This window comes from Microtus ochrogaster, linkage group LG4 (assembly GCF_000317375.1).
Source record: "Microtus ochrogaster isolate Prairie Vole_2 linkage group LG4, MicOch1.0, whole genome shotgun sequence".
Classification (NCBI taxonomy): Eukaryota; Metazoa; Chordata; class Mammalia; order Rodentia; family Cricetidae; genus Microtus; species Microtus ochrogaster.
The window spans coordinates 30,792,609-30,807,290 of NC_022030.1; the positions used below are offsets into that span (position 1 = coordinate 30,792,609).

The 14,682-nt window shown below is 42.5% G+C and overlaps 1 protein-coding gene across 2 annotated transcripts in view; it reads right to left on the reverse strand.

Annotated features, from left to right (window-relative positions):
• LG4H5orf30 (linkage group 4 C5orf30 homolog) overlaps positions 1 to 12,938 on the reverse strand; it is a 21,355-nt gene extending 8,417 nt beyond the window's left edge. Inside the window, exons 1-2 of one of the 2 annotated variants that reach the window (XM_005361343.3) lie at positions 12,779 to 12,938; positions 5,085 to 5,174 (exon numbers count right to left, since the gene is read on the reverse strand). The gene's annotated coding sequence lies outside the window, so the exon portion shown is untranslated. Of the gene's footprint in view, positions 1 to 5,084; positions 5,175 to 12,213; positions 12,288 to 12,778 lie in introns of those variants that run through there. The other variant, XM_026786379.1, reaches the window with a different exon arrangement.
• Between the last annotated feature and the right edge of the window lie 1,744 nt (positions 12,939 to 14,682).

Below are 14,682 nucleotides of genomic sequence, written 5' to 3' on the forward strand. Positions count from 1 at the left end.
TACAGGTCTGGAGCACCACCCTCCATGCTACAGGTCTGAGCACCATCTTTTCCATTTCCTTAAGGAACTGCAGAGATCCTCAAATATCCTTAGTCCACAGACATTTCCATAGATACTTTACTCACCCAGATACTTTCCATTCCTCTCCAGCCTGATTTGATTATTTTATTATTTTTGAAACGTCTAAAAGTAATCCATTGCTGTGGGACAATGGTTTTACCCTGTAAAGATTTGTTTCTTACACTTGTTTAATAAAATGCTGATTGGCCAGTAGCCAGGCAGGAAGTATAAGCAGGGCAACCAGGCAGGAAGTAGAGGCAGGGCACAGAGAACAGGAGAATTCTGGGAAGAGGAAAGCTCAGTCTGCAGTTGTCTCCAAAACAGAGAGAAGGCCAGACATAGAGCAAGTAAGATGTGACTGCCTTGCAGAAAAAGGTACCAAGCAAAGGCTAACAAAGACAAGTATTATGGGCTAATATAAGTTATAAGAGTTAATAAGAAGCCTGAGCTAATAGGTCAATCGGTTTATAATTAATGTAGACCTCTGTGCATTTCTTTGGGACTTAACGACTGCAGGAACTGGGTAGAATAGAAACCTCAGTCAACTATCCATGCAGACTGAAAGATGTTCAATTCAAATAATTCATGTTCACATTTCTATTAAAATCAAAATCTCTCTTCATCCCCTATCAGTGCAATAGAGGAAACTCATATTGATATTTAACTGTATTCTCCCTTATTCCCTACAGTCACAATTATGAGAGTAGGTGTTTACTTAATGTATACTGCAGGAACACAGACACACCCATGTCTGAGGGAGAGGGAGAGAGAGAGGGAGTCTAATTTTGCAAGAAATTCCAAAACTAAAATGCTGAGTCAAAGAACATATGCTTTGTAAATTTTTATAGCAACTACCACAAAGCTTTACATAAAATATTCCCATCTTTTTCACAAGGAGAATAAATTATTTTATATAACCAAAAGCTAATGTAAAGACTTGTATAAAGTACAATCTATACACGTTCACCAGGAGAGTATTGTGTTTCTACTCTCATTTCTTATAAGTAAGAGTTGCTTAAGAAAAGACAAATGTGAGCTAAGAAGATAGCGTGCTTGCCTTTTCCAAAGGGAAAAGATAAATAAAATAGGCATGGCTTCTAGTCTTGACCTCAACTCAGGTATTTTCACTGCCAACAGACATTTCTTGCACAGACTTATAAACTAAGTATCCAATTTCCTTCAACAAATGGGGAAAATGTTTATATATACTACAAAAATATGCAGAATGCACATGTTAAAGGCAGTGAGCATTAGTATGTCTCACCCCAACTTGAATCCTGGCTGACAACACATGCATCGGAGATTCTCCAGGCACCTACATGAGCTGCCAGAAGACCACAATCTGAATGCAATGTGTACATTTCTAACGCTCTCCAAGAAACCTTATTTCCTATTAAAAATTGTGTATATTTCCTATTAAAAAGGAGTAATGTTCTGAAGATATAACACAAATGTCCTGGCTTCTTAGAACTGATCTGAAAATAACTCATACCTTTCATAAATGCTATACAAAAAGGTGTGTGAGTGTGTATGTCTAAGAGATGGTGATAGAGAGCCGTGTTCATGTATATAAATGTGCATATAAATGCATGCTCATGCATGCGGACATCAAGAGGACACATCTATGGTATTATTTCTAAGAGCCATCCTCCTTGTGACTTTTTTGGTTTGTTTTAGTTTACTGGTTGGTTGGTTGGTTTTTACAGACAGACTCCCATAACCCTGATACTCCTGGAGTAGGCTAGCAAGAATGGCCAAAGAGTCCCAGGGATCTACCTCTCCCTGTCCTCCCAAAGACAGATTACAAATCTGTAATTGGATTCAGGTCCTCGTGTTTGTGCAGCAATCACTTTACTGACTGGACCATTTCCCAAGCCTCACAATTATTTTTCTAAAAACAAAAACCCAACTTTTTATTTTCTTGATTTTTTAAAGTTGGGGTTAACTAAAAAAATTCACCTGAGTAATCTAAATGCTGCTTCATACATTTTATTGTGTTTAGCAACATTTAGCAATACAATGTAAAAGGAGATATGATTGTCTTAAATACATAAAACAAAAACGTCACCATGTTAACAAAAATCCTTCTCAAGAGGGACCTGAAATGAACAGAGCGGAGCAGAGTCGTCCTCTGGCAGATGAGGACTCCTAAGCATGACTAAGAGCTCATTGGTCCATTTGATCTTAGCACTTTGCCTGTTTTACCTCCACTGCTGGAATAGAGACAAGCGGCCTAAAGTCTGGGCTTTGATCTCAGCATCCACATGGCTGTGCACAACCATCTTTAACTCCAGGCCCAGGAGCTCAGATGCCCTCCTCTGTGCTGAGGGCATTCTAAGCAAGCATAGGTGTACATACATTTATACAGATAAAACACATGGACACATAAAATAAAAATAAATCTCTTTTTTTTTAAAAAAAAAAGTAGTTTAAAAATGAGTAACAACAGCGAAACCACCAGGTAATTTTAATATACACAAAGGTTGCCACACTGTACATGCCAGAAAAATTCCACTCTTCTAATTTCTGCCTCTTTAAGTCACTCGGATGGAGATAATCTGTCTTACAGTCATTATCCCTGAAGCCTTCAAATTTACTCCTTTTAATATACTGAAGGCCAAAAAAAAATCTGCTAATCAAACTAACTAAAACTGGATATAAAATTAAATAAATCTATGGTGAATGAGATTTGAGTTCACCTGACTGCACTCTGGTATATTAGTTACTCAGCAGTATATTGAGTAACAGTTTAGCATTGCTTGTAAAGATGAATAAATGCTTGTTAAATAATTCAACTACCTCACTCTCAGGTAGTTACCACAGAAAATGTGAAAATATACGTACAGACTAAGACACGAACATAATTACAACAGCATCATTCATGCTTATCAAGACCTGGCAAGAGTCCAAACATCAGTCCAAGAAACAATGGAACACCATTCAGCAAGGAACATTGTAAAACTAAGAACCCAACAAGTGAAATAAGTTGGTAGAAACACTATATACCATTTGATTTCATTTATGTGGCATTCTGGAAAATGCAAGATAATTAGGCCAGAAATTAATCACTGACTGGTAGAGAAGTTAGGATGGAGAGAAGAAACATACTACAAATGAAACTTTCAAGCTACACTCAAATCAATTTTATTATGTGCAAGTTATTCTTCAACCCTGAAATTAAAAGCAAGATGGTAATGTAGGGCCATGTTTTATATGATTCTCCAAAACATTATAATTTCTTGGCTACATAGTCTCAGTCAAAAGGAAAACTCAGCAGTTAGCCTGTGTGTGTCTGACCACCTTCAGTGATAACATCCCCCAAGCTGAATTACTTCATTTAGAAGGAAGTTTCTGTCCCACCCAGTCCCACAGCTAGCTGTTCACTACCAAGGAAACACACAGAGGCTTATATTCATTATAAACTGTTTGGCCCATTAGCTCAGGCTTACTATCAACTAGCTCTTACAACTTAAATTATTCCATAATTCTTATCTATTTTTAGGCATGTGCTATAGTGCCTTTCCTCAGTGCAGCATTCTCATTTGGCTTCCTCTGCCTCTGGCTGGTGACGGTGTCTCTGCCTTTTTCTCTTCCCACAATTCTCTTAGTCTGGTCACCCTGCCTATACTTCCTGCCTGGCTACTGGCCAATCAGTGTTTTATTAAACCAATATGAGTGACAGATTTTTTACAGTGTACAAGAGCATTATCCCACAGTAAATTCACCTTTTGTAGCTCTGCTAGATTGCTACTTTATTTTAAAGAAAATACAAACAGTGTACATAGAAACAGTATAAATGAACACTATGTACACACAGATACATACAGAGAGCCATGCACATGTCTCCCCGAGCCTCCTGCCCATTTCTTCTAGTCTACTTTAGCTGGGTGGGCTGGTGACTGTATTCTTTCTAAATGTGCTGGGAATTTCTAAATTACCTCCCTTCCTAAAGACTAGATATTTTAGTAGTGCTTTCAGTTTTTTAAAGTGCATCTTGGAAGCTGGAGAGCTATCTCATCAGGTAAAAGCATTTACAGCCCTCGAAGAGGACCCAAGTTTGCTCCCAGTATCTATGTTGGTTGGCTCTCAACCACCTTTAACTCCAACTCCAAGGGGATTCAAGGCACTCTTCCGGCCTCTGAAAGCCAATCACATGTACAAACCCACAGACAGACATAAACAAATACACAAAATTAAAAATGAAATCTTTCGTGCGCATTCAATGGATGAAATATGATCCATCCATCTACTTAATGCCAGCACACTCCCCCATTATCCTTTTAAATCATTCTCCAGTTGCTGACCATTCGGTGATCACTGAGTACGAAACTGCCTTCTGCAGACACAATGACCTCTAAGTCAAAGCAAGAAACCACAAGGATTCAAAGAGCAGCCACTCACATTAATATAGTTCTGAAAATGCTAAAGAGCTACAAGGCTATTTTAAATCATTCCCCATCAGACTTGAAATCACACGAACAACAATGTGAGCATAAACACAGGCCTGGGGGAAGGGAAACTAAAAGATGATAAAGTATTGCATACTTTTAAGTTACTCATAGTACGGTAAAATAGAGAGGACTCACGTGTGCAGCCAATTACAACTATGTGAAAGTAATTCTCCTTCAGCCACCATTACTTATGAAAACACATAAACAGAATGTATTGAGACTTACTTCAGCAGTTTTTGGAAATTCTTTTTTTTATTAAAATATCCCTCAGAGTTTTAAAGAGTTAAGCAACTCTTTCTACCATATATTCTGAAATACTATTCCTTAAGACCTCCCATATCTTCTAGGAATTTCACAAAAAGGAAAACATATAAAAGCACTAAACATTTCAAAAAATTTTAGCATGCGACAATCATAATCTCAATCCCAACCATGAGTCTTATGACTGTGACACACAGCTGTAAAAATACATGGACACCATTTTCACATGTTCACCTATGTAATCTTTAACAGACACCATGACATTATGCTCATTTAATGGTTAACAAACAGAAACAACAAAATATAACTTACCGGACTAAATCCCAGATGATGTCACTGTGCAACTTCCAAAGAGTCCCAAGGGAGCACAGGCATAATAATTTTTCTGTTCTACTCCAGATACTAAACATGAGACACAAAAATAAGCCTGTAATTTAATGAGTAACACAATTTATAAAGCAATTATATTAATTCTAACTGCAAAACAGAATGAAAGTCACAGGAGGTACTAAAATGTTTGGTACAGGGTATATGAGACACTGTAACTAATTAATTCAATTAAAAAGTTGTTTTGAGTTATTCTGGCTAAATGAGTACTCAAAAAACATCTTATGGTACTTGTTCCCCTATGTTATGCTGTGTAAACTCTACCTACAAACTAAGAGTATTTAACTAGGTTAAATAAAAACACATAAAACACTAAAGGCTTAAATGATAATTGTACCCACTCCATTCCCACTGATGTGTTCAGAAGACTGTATAGGGGAAAAAGCAATGCTCAGGTAGGCACAAAAAGTGGATCTTAGCTGTGGCCTTGCGAAGAACTCTCCCTCCTGTGCATAAACAACAATCTCTAAAATGAGGCCATTCATACCCCTGTCCCTCTCGAACACAGGTTATATGGATTGAGGGAACTCAGGCTGCAAGCCCTTAACAGATGTGTGATCCATTATTATACAATTAATTTTGGTGTCTACTCATTTGAATTCTAAAATAGCAACAATAAAAGTATCTTTTGTTAGATTGTTTGAGGCAAATGACTGGAAGGCTCTTGATAGCGTGTGTGTATTTGTGTGTGTGTGTGTCTGTCTGTCTGTCTGTCTGTATCTGTGTGTGTATGTGCACGTGCATTTATACATGCACATACAACCATACATGCACATGTGGAAGCCAGAGGTCAACATCAGGGACTATCTTCTTCTTTTCTACTCAACCTTATTTATATTGGTACTGGGAAGTAAACCCAGGACCTTGAACATCTTAAGCAAGAACTCTGCCACTGAGCCATCCTCATAAGTCCTGATTTTATTTTGTGAGATGGAGTCTCTCACTAAATTGACAGACCATCAATTTAGCTCGGCTACTAGCCAAGCAGTCACTGGGCTCTCCTGTCTCTGCCAAGAACTGGGGTTTTAAAAGTGCACTGCCATGTCTAGCTTTTATGTAGATGCTAGGGAACAAACAGGTCCTCAGATTTGCACAACAGGCATTTCGCCCATTGAGGCACCTCCCTGATCAGAAAACACTTTTAGTAAGACAAACAAAGCAACATACTCAAGGTCTCGAGCGGGTCTTCAACATCATCCCCCTCTCACCATGGGAATTAAAGGGAACTATCTTTATCTCTTGTATCCCCAGTTAACTGGATTGATTTGTTAAGACAACGAAAACCAAAACAAAAGCTTCCCCAAAGTCCTTTTCAATGTGTAGAGGCTTCAGAGGTTGCTGAGTTTTCAAGGTTGTGCTCAACATAAGGTAGGTGGGAGCTCCTACGAGTGGCGAGGATTCATTTTATCTACATAGCTGTGTGAAGTCGGGAAATGTAGCAATGTGCTATACAACATGTTCTCAGACTAAAGACCAAAGCAAATGAAACAGGCCAAGAACTGCTAGGTTGTTATTTTCCTCCCAGCACAGAGGAGTTTCAACCAAAGGAAATAGATAATTTACTGAACTCAAGGAATTTTGTTTAATATCCAGAAATGGCTAATACAGCAAAACCATCATGATAAGAACCTTGATGCTACCAGCCATGTGGAGATCGGACATGTTCTATTTAATTTATTTTTACCACTAACCATGTGTACAATTAGCAAACAAGCAATCTACGTAATTAAGACTAGGACCTCCCTTTCCAATGAGGCCCGTGGTCTTAACAGAAGCTGAAGATCAGTGAAACAAAACCTGCTTCCTAAGGATAAAAATATTTGCTTCACATATTTACCCCTCAAAGAGTTTACAGAATGTTGTTAGGAAATACACACTGATATATTAAGTAAATAGATTTGTGACAGGGGATGGGACTTAAAAAGAAACCATTTTTTATGTTTTCTATGTCAAAAGACATACTTTATGTGATATAATCTTTACCCCTTAAAGAAAGTATTATTAATCCCACCGTGAAGTATTCAGTTAAGTATCCCTACTTGAGAGTAGTGCATGAATCTGCATACCAACTAGCCTGGCTCCAAGACCCTCTTCCCATCCTCAAACTTCTGTGTAAGCACAGCAATACACACAATAATCATGCACGTGAAAGCATGCATTCATTCATTTCTGTGGGTGCAATCCTACTCTGTTTCAAAAGGTACTTCATATAAATGTTGCATTACTTCCTTGGTGTAAAGATGGGAGGGAAACGGTTTTATTACTAGTTCCAAGGTGACGTCAAACTTTTTAAATGTTAGGATTTTACAGTATGAAAACAGAGACAACCTGTGTTCAATCCTCAGAACTAACACACTCTCTCTCTCTCTCTCTCTCTCTCTCTCTCTCTCTCTCTCTCTCTCACACACACACACACACACACACACACGATAAATATTTTAAAAAATATATGTATTATGCTAGATCTGTTTATCAAGTTGTAGAAAAGTCAGTCGTGGATTTTCTTAGTGATTGATGGGAGATGACCCACTCCATTGTGGGCGGTACCATTCCTGGCCTGGTGGGCCTGAGGTCTATAAAAAAGAAGCAAGCTGAACAAGCCATGAGGAGCAAGCTAACAAGCAGCACTCCTCCAAGTCCTCTGCATCACTTCCTGCTTCCAGACTCTAGTCCTGCTTGTGTTCCCATGGAATGGACTAAGATGTAGACGTTTAAGCCAAATGAACCCTTTTGTCCCCAAGTTGCTTTGGTTATGGTGTTTCACCACAGCAACAGTAATCCTAAGGAAGATAAATAGTATGGCAGGAAAAAAATCTCCAACAATATTTGCAAGCTACTCGCTATTCTACAGTTGGATGCCAGGGCAACACTACTTATAAAGTGAGAGAAATCTGATATAGAGTCTTACAAACTTAGATTGAAAAGCAAAAGGAAACATTAGAAAAATGCGAATGCCTTTTGTCTGCCTTAGATGATGCCTTAATTTTGAATAAAGAAAGTTTTAAATTTCCTTTCAACTGTCACATAATTTATGCCAGGTATTTGGTGGCATATTCTTTCCAAGCGTTTAGAAGCACTAGAACAATATTTATACTTCCGAATATTTTTTAACACCAATAGAAAGACCTGGTTAAACCCTCAGTCTAAAACTGTAAGCAGAAGAACCTTAAAGCAACTATCAAACATCACTGAGCTCATGATGAAGTCTAGGAAACGGTCTCTAATTTCATAATGAGCAAAGTGTAGTGACTGATTATCCCTAGTCTGCCACTGCCAAGTCAAAAATAGAACAGATCCCTCAGCAGTGACCCAAGGTGAGCCAAGTATAGAAGCATCTGCCTGGTCCTCATTTTTGGTCCTGACATTGCTATTTGTGTGTAACTGAGTATCAGCTAGACACAGGCACCAGGAAGGGAGAAATGATACAGTGAAGAAAGAGACACAAAAAAAGTACAACAGAGCCAAGAAATAGTGTAGTTACATACCTACTTTGAGACATATAGAGCTACCCACTACAGAATTAAAGCAAAGGTTTCACTACCAACTCCCAAAACAGAGATTAAAAGCTTTAAGCAACCCCAAAAATATAACTCTCAAATAAAATCATCCATTTTTAGAATACTTTAAAAATCTATACATCCTAAAAACAAAAATGACGCTGGTTTTATCTCGGCATTTGAAGGCTTGTACTTTGAATAGAAAAGACTGTTTACTAATTCTTAGGACAGGAGGAAAAAAGGCATAGAAAAAAACAGACTAAAGTCAATAAACCTAAAGCTTGAAGATACAATGTTTCCAATAGCGAGAGCTGAAACAAACAGAAAGCTCCATGACATTGCTCCGTAAACTATGTGGACAGGAAACTTAAACATCACCAAGTGCAGCCAACTACTGTTGGCAGGGAAGTCACAAGTGAGGAAGAGGGAAAGACATCCAACACTGACAGCAAGAAGGCTCCACAAGTGCAGAAAGTTTCCAACACGAACTGGTAAATGATATGTATCATTACAGTGAGTATAATAAAGCCCTTCAAAAAGAAACACGTCGGTTCACAGTTCCTACCCTGGCATAACTATCTGTGGAACCTCTTGGACCTTCAAATATCATCGGATGAGAAACATATTGCTACCCTATCCCAGAATCATACAAAGCAGTAAAAAGGTAAGGGCTTTATAAAGGAAAAGATGTGGACTTTGGAAGGTGCATCCACCCAGTCATTCACTCAATGACGTATCAGGCCACTCAATAATATTTCTTGAGTACATAGAAGCAGGGGAGCAAGCATAACGTCAGGAAACACAAAATTCATCCGTGCAACAGCAAATGGGAACAACGCCAGCAACCCCAAAGTTTTCTTCTTCCCACAAAGCAAAGAAAGTGGAAATGTTCAGTTCTAAACAAATGCTCTACTCTTAAATCCTAAATTGCTATACTTGAGGCATCAACCACATCAACTAACTAAATATCAAGAAAAATGGCAAATTTTAACACAATATATTATATATATCTGGAGGCACCATACATTTTAATAAATTCCACTACTAATTAAAGATGATATTGGGACAAGACAGAATTTCATAGGAGAAAAAAGTAGAGTATGAAGTGATGAGTTTTAATTCACCCAAAACCTGGGACTTTGAGGAGAGACCCTGGAGCAGGGGTAATTCTAGTTCAAGTAGTGAAAATGCTTCATAAGCAAAATGTTTTTCTGCTCTCAAAGCCTACTCTAAAATAAATAAGGGACCAAAACATTCTTCAAGTAGAAAAACACTGAACAAAAATAAAATGGTTCAGCTGCCAGATTGCAGCAATAAGTGGAAAAGAAAATGCTTAGCCGAAGCCATGGGCTCTTACCATGGAGACCACTTCCGACCTTCCTATCTTTCCCCAGTTTGTAAAATTAAACCACGAAGGGTTTGGAAGGGCAGTTAGTAAGTACGGTGTGACTTTTTACAGGTCTTCTTTGACCTTACCAACAAACCATCAACCTTCCCAGCATGGTAAGGTGACCCCTAATTGGTTCAGTAAGACATAAATGTGTTCCTCTTTCTAGTATCAGTTCTCTTAATAGCAACTCCCTTAAAGTGCCCGGCACTCATTTTGTTTCTACCTCTGCTAGTTAAAATCAAACCCACGTTACTACACCATATTCAGCTTCCCCCTAAACATGTCTGACAATAGCTGAAACCACAAGTCTACACGAAGTCTTTACAAGAATCCTCCCTCTTCTGGAAGCAGAGCCACAGGGGGACAGAAGTCTATGGTGGAGATGATGCAAGTTCCAAAGCAAAGCTGAAAACTGGGTACTCATTGAGAAAATAACCAAGACTTCAAATGAGGAAACAAAACATTAAATAGCACCTGTAAATGACTGTTCTCATCACACCAATTACTTTTAAGACTTAATGTTAAGATTTCTGTCCGGTGCTCCAATGTGGGTCTCTGTCTCTGTCTCCTTTCATCACCTGATGAAGGTTAATATTCAGGAGGATGCCTACTGAGAACTCAAGAACAATGGCAATGGGTTTTTGATCCTACTGCACGTACTGGCTTTGGGGGAGCCTAGGCAGTTTGGATGCTCACCTTACTAGACCTGGGTGGTCCTTGGACTTCCCACAGGTCAGGGAACCCTGATTGCTCTTTGGGCTGACGAGGGAGGGGGACTTGATTGGGAGGGGGGGGAAATGGGAGGCAGTGGAGGGGATGAGACAGAAATCTTTTATAAATACATAAATTTAAAAAAAGACTTAATGTTAAGGTACTCTTCGAAAACATGGAGCACATAATGTTAGCTAACTGACTGTCAGTAATGCCGGTGGGTATACCTTACACCCTGGGAGATTTATTGCTAAGTGTCCCATTTACAATTAAATGAACATACCAAAAACACAATCTATGCACCAGCTCTTACCAAAGTTAAGTGGTCTTCATGCCCATTCATGAACGCTTACATTTCATCCTCTCTATTTTGTTTATAATCCAAGGTACCATTAAAAAAAAATCAGCGGAACCTCCATTCATTAAAAGAAAGTAAGCACACACTATGACCCAAAGCATCCTGGATAATAACTGTGTTTTGAACTAATTGCGAAAATAAACTTTGTGAAGGGGTGGCAATCCCTAGTGCCTACATTGTTGTACCACCATAAAGTACCTCGCCACTGTCAATTTCAGAGTGGCTTTCTAGAGGAAAATCAACATAAAACGAAGTTTAGAAACCTCGGAGATCTTCTCCAGGATCTGCTCTCCCTGCTAGAAGCAGCTAACAATGTGCAATGTTGCCGTTTCCATTCTTACTCCTTTTCAAAGGATGAAAAAGTTCAGCTCCAGTGTTCCGTGTCTCCCAGCCTCGCACACGCCCGCGCCCGCGCGCGCACACATACACACACTTAGACACACACACACTTACACACAGACACACACGCGCGCGCAAATCCCTGCTTTGCAGAGATCGAGAGCCCACCCGGAGCAAAGCGGCGTGGGAGGAGAGCCCTGGAGTCTCTAGCGAGCCAGACACTTGCCAGGGAGGGGAAGCACGCGGCCGTCGTTCCCTCCGCGACCCGGGCTCCTTTCTGGCCTTGTGGCCGAGATTTGCAGATTCCACCACTAGAGCGACTTTGGCAGCTTCACAATGGGCTGCTTCTCAAGGTCTGTCCGCTGCCCGCCACCAGACGCCCTTTTCTACGGTTCCCAACCGCCCCAAAGTCCACCCGCGACAGGTGGGGCGAGAGCGGCAGTGCCCGAGACATCTGTCGCGGGAGTTTCGGGCCAGCACCGGGCCGCGATCCACAGTCCACAGACGCCACCGCCGGATGGCCCGACCGTTCCCCGCCACGCCGGTCTCGGCCTCGCCCGCGGGGTGCAGCGCGCACAGGGCGGGCGCGATAAGGTCGTCTGGGCTCCCGCCAAGCGTTATCTGGCCCCCGCAGTAGTAGCCCGCACACCGTTGGGGACAGAGGCGCGACAAGCAGGGCAAGAGCTACTTCTCAATGGGCCTCCCTGGGCCTGGCGCTGCGGGCACCGCTAGCAGCCGAGGTGGCATGCGCCAACGTACCCAGACTTCCGCACCTCGGCACCGCTGGAGCGCCGCTCCGGGTCGCAGAGTCTCCCCGCACCGCACGTTGGCGGCGAGCGCACGCCCGCTCGTCCGCTCGCTCGCCCGCCCGCCGCGCGCACACGGGGCGCACGCCCCCGCACACTCACACGCGCTGCACACTCCCGGCGTCGCCGGCCCCACCCCTGTGCCAGGAAGCTGCGGGCTCTTGCACCCCGCGCGGGCCCCACCCCAGTCTCCAGACCCCAGTCTGCCATCCGCACTGGAGATCGGGGACCGGCCCCCCTCGAAGCCGGTGGCCACCGAGGCTGCAATGCCAGCCACCCAGCAGGCCGGCGCGCCCGGGGCTTCCCTGCGCTGCACACACACACACACACACACACACATACACCGCTCCCCCAGCCGGGACACGAGGCGAGGAGGAAGGGGCGGCGCCGTGCCTGGGGCTGGCACAGTGGCTCGCTGACTGGGGCACCCACATTCACGCGCGTACTCCACCCATCACCACCGCCACCTCTGCAGCACAAAAGGTTGCAGAAGGAGTGGCGGTCCCCGTCCAACGTACCAGTGATCCAGGGTTCCCGCCGGCTCCTCTAAGTCCCCGGCCGCAGAGTCGAAGCCAAGGGCGAGAGAGACGCGGGGCTGCGGCGCCGAGGTGCGGGCAGAGGCCGCCAGCCAAGCCTGCCGGGTACCCGCTGCTCTCCCACCGCGCTCGGCGCCAGCTACGGCCCGCCGTAGTCCCGCCTCCTCCCCCGCCCCCGCCCGCCTTCCCGCCTCCTCCCTCCCTCCCTCCGGCTGCGGAGGCGAGGCCGGTGAGCGCAGAGCCCGCCTCCTGCGCCAGGCTCGCACGCTCTGAAGGGCGGGCGGCGGGACGAGGCGCAGGGCGGCCCGGCAGGAGAGCGCAGGAGCGGAGGCGGGCGCGGACGCGAGGCGGCGTGATGCCACCGCCTCTCCCAGACGAAAACCCCGCGCTCCCGCCAGGGAGCCGCAGCTGGCAGGCCTGGGAATGCGGACGGCTCCCCATAGAGCGGTGTGCTAAGCTCTGTGGGCACGACTGTCATTTGTGAGTTTCTGCTTGAACACAAGTTGGGGAGAGCAGAAGCCCATGAAGTTACAAATTATACTGTAATTCTAAAAAACAAACAAAAAAAAGAAAAACAACTAAACATGGGGGGGGCAGGGTGAAGGCCAAATTCCGATTCTGAGTCATTTGTTTCTCTTCTCTCTTCCTTCCTCTCTTCCTCCCCTTCTTCCCTTTTCTTTCTTGACAGCATCTCTCACTGCAGGCTAGGCTGGATTCAAGCTCCTGAGAACCTTTCTGCCTTAGTCTCCAGAGCTCGGGTTTTGCAGTAGTGACGTACCATTCCCAACAAGATTTTCTTTACTCTATTCGCAAGTCTCCCCAAAGAGGTCAAATGCGCACACAAATATTTGCTGACATTTATTTAGCTCTAGGTACCAACCCTTCTAACACACATTTCCAAGTTTACGCCTCTCAACAGTTCTAATCCACCTTCTGAAGATACAGAAAACGGAAGGAACTTTCTTAAAGTCACAGACTTAATATACGGCTGAGCTATTTATGCGTTTACAAATGTAGAATTGTGTTCCAGTCTTGTGTGATGTTTGGAAGGATGCCTTATTTAATCATAAAAGATCATAAATTGTGTCCCCAACCATATTAATAAACATAAACACTGTGGGTGGATTCAAGAGATGGCTTCTGGTTTCTCTGAACTAGAAGGATACTTTCTGAATTGTCTCTTGTGTGCTCTGATATAAGTGTCAGAAAACAGAAGGAAGAGTCCGGATTCATGACTGTTCTCAAAATAATAGTTACTTTTCCCCAACATGGTACGCATGTAACTTGTCAGATAAAAGACCCTAGTGCATCGTACAAGTATGTATAAGCGGTTGATTTATATAACATTTATTTGTGAGATTGTTGCTTTTTGTTTTTTTTGTTTTTCCTCATGGGTTCCTTGGAGAAGGCACTGGAAGTCATTTCCATTTGAATTTGTCACAGTGGTGTCTTTTATGATGTCCGTTCTTATCAGAACTTTTTATTTTAAAAACATTATATTTTATTTTAAGAAGCGTAGTCTCATTTTGTCCTGCCTGAACTCATAATCTTTTCAGGAAAACCTTGTAAGTTGGCCTTTGTTCTGAAAATTCAGCATTGTTCTTTGGACAGAAGCAATAAAACCCCAACTGGCCTCCCGGTTGATTGGTCTCAAGGCTAACTCCATGAGAGAGCATTGTCTCCAACTGTGTCCTTGCTTCATGGTGCCCTGTGTTCTGATATCTGAGGTTTTTTTATCCAATCAAAAGTTAGTTTGGTTCTTGAGTGTGACAAAGAACACCTATTCACTGAGGAGGCAAGGCTGACTTTAGCTTTATATACGTTTCATGAGAGTTCTATCTAGAGACCATTTAAATTAAATTATGTGGAGCCTGTGACAACTGTGG